Genomic DNA, 5,000 nt, shown 5'->3' on the forward strand with positions numbered 1-5,000 from the left:
AGGGATATACAGAGATAGCAAAGGGAATCAACATAAATGGGCATGTGTACCACCTTGGGAAAGGCCTCCCAAACGACCGTTGATCCCCAGAAATTACATTCATCACCAGGTAGGACACCAGTTCACAAAATACCCAAGTCATTAAAAAAGAATACAACGCACACAAATTAAAATACACAACTAAGTTACTAAGATACTTGCCCTTCCAGTCGCGCTGGAATACAATACGCTTAACTAATATCCTAGTAGAAACTAGCATGAATAACAATACATCTATAACAACAAATAAATAAACACAAACTACAGGAATACATTACTCAGAGGCAGGATATCAGTTAAGTACAACCCCAGGGACTCAAGAAAACATAACATACCTTAGAATCAGTATAACAAACACAACGATTACCTAAATATTACCAGGGTATCTAGCCAAACAGAAATATGATCATATAAATTATATATATACATACATACACACACACACACACACACACACTTCAACGAACGGACGGCTTAGAAGACGTTCTGAAGAAAATTGAAGTTTTGTGGATCCCAACGCAAAGAGAAGTGCCTATTGTATTTACAGGGTGGGGGGGAATTGCTCGTGGAGTAGTAGGGAAAGAGGAGAAGGGGAGGAATTACTGAGGGAAATGGAAGGAAATGAGGAAGGAGTAGACTTGGCCCAGGCAGACAGGCGAAAGGTAAACAAACGGCCCCCCGACGACGATGAAATGTCTAATAAAAATGTAAAGATTAGAAGTATAGATAAGAGCAATACAGTAGAAAGTGATGAGAATATTTTCCAGGGATTTAAAGAGGGTGGGGGGGACACAACCTCCCCCACCCCACCCCCACCCCACCCCCCGACTGACAAGACTAGAAGAGAAGGTCGATAAGATGATCGAGGACTTGGAGCGTAGGTTCGGTCATGTTAACAACATTCTACAAAGAGTTGAAAAATTGGAAGAACTAGAGAAGGCGAACAAGAACTTAACTGAGGAAATAGAAAACCTGAAAAGACAGTTAAAAGAAGTAAAGGTGGAGAATGAGGAATTGAAGAGGAATAGTAAAGAAAACAGAGAGGGATGGAAGTCGATAAAAGAAAACAGTAAAGTTGCATTTACTGATATAATTAAACAGCAAATGAGAGAACAAACTGAAGACTCAGTTATTAAAGTGATGAGACAGAAGGAGAATATAGTAAGAGACTTAGCTGACAAAAAGAAATGTATAATTATATTAGGAATGGAAGAGAAACATAACCCAGATAGAACCTCAAGAACCAATGAGGAAAATGAAAAAGTAAGCAGTTTACTAAAATTAGTTCAGGAAGATGAACCAGAAATTATGAAGGAAATTGAGGAAAAATTCAGGCTCGGAAAGTATAGTAAAGATAAGACCAGACCAATTAAGATTAAATTCAGGTCACAAACGACGGCAGAGAATATCTTAGCAAAAACAGGGAAACTAGCAACAAGTGAACAATATAAAAAGGTATGGATAAAAAGGGAAATGAATAAAGAGGAAAGAGTGGAAGAAAAGCAGAAAAGACTTGAAGCTAAAAAAAAACAACGAGAACAGAACGGAGTCAGAGAAAGAGAGATTCTATTGGAGAGTAGTGAATATGAAACTAAGGCAGTTCGACATACAAGAGAAAAACAAAAGGGAAACAGAGAACACAATGGAAGTGACAGAAAACTAAGAGTATCTTACACAAATATAGATGGATTAATAACAGGATTGAATGAGCTGAATGATTATTTGAAAGAAAAAGAACCGGACATAATGGGAATTGTAGAAACAAAATTAAAAGGCCCACTACCACCCAACAGTGTAGGACATGATGCATATAATTATTGGATTAAAAACAGAGAGAAAAAGCAAGGGGGTGGAGTTATGTTCCTGACTAAGAAGGATATAAACGTGAAGGGTGTCATATATGAAAAGAATACAGTAGAGATGATTATGATAGAAGTGGAAGACAGAGATAAGAAGAGCAGAAAATTTGTGATAAATTATGTGCCTCCGAAAACAGCCTCATGGGAGGAGAGTGAACATAAAAGTATGTTAGAGGACACAAAGATAACATTAAATAAAATAATGGAAGATGGAGGAAGAATAGTTATAATGGGCGACTTTAATTGCAAAGAAATCTGCTGGGAAGAAATGACAGTAAAGGGTGGAGACGGCTCATGGGGAAACGCTCTACTTGAGATGATTACTGACCATACAATGACACAATGGATACAGGAGAACACCAGGTATAGAAATGAAGAAGAACCATCGAGACTAGACTTAATAATTACATCTGAACCTAGAATAGTGGACAAGATTGAATATAAAACACCAATAAGTAAAAGTGACCACATATTGATTGAACTGAAACTTAATGAAGAAAAATATAGGAAAAGAAATGAGCAATATAGAAAAGGAAGAATGATGTATGAAAAAAACAAACTTTGATAAAATAAGAGAATTCTTTCAACAAGAAAACTGGGAAGAAATATACAAAGAAGAAACAACAGTGGAAGAGAAATGGAATATTTTGACAAAAATTTACAAAAAAGGAGTGGAAAAGTATGTCCCAAGACAAAAACAAGAAAAAGAATATGTAAAATGCTGGTACAACAAAAGTTGTAGGGAGCTAAAAGACAAAAGAGACAAAGCCTGGACCAGATGGAAAAAAGACAGAAGACCTGAAAAATGGAAAATATATACCGGTTATAGAAATGAATATGTACAAACGTGCAGAGAGGAAAAGAGAAAATATGAAAAAGATGTCATAGAAAAGTGTAAAGATCAACCAAAACTATTCTACAGATTTGTAAACAATAAACTGAAAAACAAACAAGACTTGGAGAAATTAAGACAAGAGGGAGTTGAATACACTGAGGAAATGGAAATGGCGGAAATTATGAACAAACATTTTAAATCAGTGTTTACAAGGGAGAACATACAACCTGAAGAGATTGAATGGAAAGAGAAAGTCCCCCCTATGGAAGAAATAGAAGTAACAAAGAATGAAATATTGACACACTTGAGTAATCTTGATGTCAGAAAATTGCATGGACCAGATGATATAGCAAACTGGATTCTGAAAGAATGCAGGAATGAACTGGCAGACAAAATACATAGCATACTAAACAGTTCCTTGAAAGAAGGAAAAGTTCCAGAAGATTGGAAAAAAGCAAATATAGTACCTATATATAAAGGAGGAAATAAAGAAGAACCTACAAACTATAGACCAGTCTCTCTAACAAGTACAATAGCAAAAATTTGTGAAAGAATTATCAAAAGTAGATGGGTAAAATATTTAGAAAAAAACAAAGTGTTAAATCCAAGGCAATTTGGATTCAGACAAGGACGATCATGCGTCACCAATTTAATATGTTTCTATTCAAGGCTAATAGATATAATACAAGAAAGAGATGGATGGGCGGACTGTGCATTTCTAGACCTAAAGAAAGCTTTTGACAAAGTACCACATAAGAAGTTGCTTAAGAAATTAGAAACTCAAGGAGGAATACAGGGAAAACTACTAAATTGGATGGAAGACTTTTTGCAAGAAAGAAAAATGAGAGTAGTGATAAGAAACCAGCACTCAAAATGGGATGAAGTAATAAGCGGTGTTCCGCAGGGAACAGTTCTGGCCCCAATAATGTTTCCTATATATATTAATGATATGGATGAAGGAATAGAAAGCTATATGAGCTTCTTTGCAGATGATGCAAAACTACAGAAAAGAGTGGAAACTGAAGAAGATTGTGAATCACTACAGAGAGATCTAAATATAGTACAGGAATGGAGTAGGAAGTGGGAGATGGAGTTCAATACAAAAAAGTGTAGTATAATGGAATTTGGAAAAAGCAAAAACAGAATAACAGGAGCATATAAATTGGGAGAAGAAGGAATAAAAAAAGTAGAAAATGAGAAGGACCTGGGAGTCATTGTTATGAATAATATGTCACCTGAGAAACATATAAATAAGATTTTTGGAGAAACTTATAATTTAATAAGAACAATCAAAGTTGCATTTACATACCTGGATGAAGAAATGGTGAAGAAAATCCTAATCACTCTGATAAGACCAAGATTGGAATATGCAGCAACGATATGGTCACCAAGTACAAAAAAATGTATAAAAAAAACTTGAAAGAATACAAAGAGCAATTACAAAACTGGCACCAACGCTCTCAAAACTATCATATGAAGAGAGACTAGAAAAACTTGAACTATAGACACTAGAGCAAAGAAGAGAGAGAGGAGATTTGATAGCTATTTACAGAATCATGAAAGGCATAGAAATTACTGATAGAGAGAATCTGATAGAATGGGATAACAGAAATACAAGAGGACACGGAAAGAAAATAAAAAAAGACAGCTATAGAAGAGATTTGAAAAAGAACAGCTTTCCTCACAGAGTAATAAACAGTTGGAACAAGTTAGATGAGAAAGTGGTGTGTGCAAAAACAATACATGAATTTAAAAATAGTTTAGATAAAATGAGATATGAAGACGGGACCTCACGAGCATAGCTCCCCTTCCCGTAAAATACAACTAGGTAAATACAACTAGGTAAATACACACACACACACACACACACACACACACACACATATATATATATATATATATATATATATATATATATATATATATATATATATATATGTGTGTGTGTGTGTGTGTGTGTGTGTGTGTGTGTGTGTGTGTGTGTGTGTGTGTGTGTGTGTGTTTGTGTGTGTGTGTGAGTGTGTACCCTGAAGACGAACCCCGGACAGAGTTCGAAACGTAGGAATAAACTTATATCGACTAGTTTCTATACAAGATCTTTTCCCCCCTCACCAGGCAGGTTGCCAAAGTCAAAATGTATGTACCCACCCTACCCATTTCATTCCCACCCATTCCACTCCCATCCACCACCCTTTCCCCCCTTTCATCTTAGCACCTCATGGATGACGGGTCATCCCTGTATCCCGCCCATTATCCTGGGTCAGAAG

Source organism: Oratosquilla oratoria, chromosome 26 (assembly GCF_046742065.1).
Source record: "Oratosquilla oratoria isolate Oo_2021 chromosome 26, ASM4674206v1, whole genome shotgun sequence".
In the NCBI taxonomy this organism is placed as follows: Eukaryota; Metazoa; Arthropoda; class Malacostraca; order Stomatopoda; family Squillidae; genus Oratosquilla; species Oratosquilla oratoria.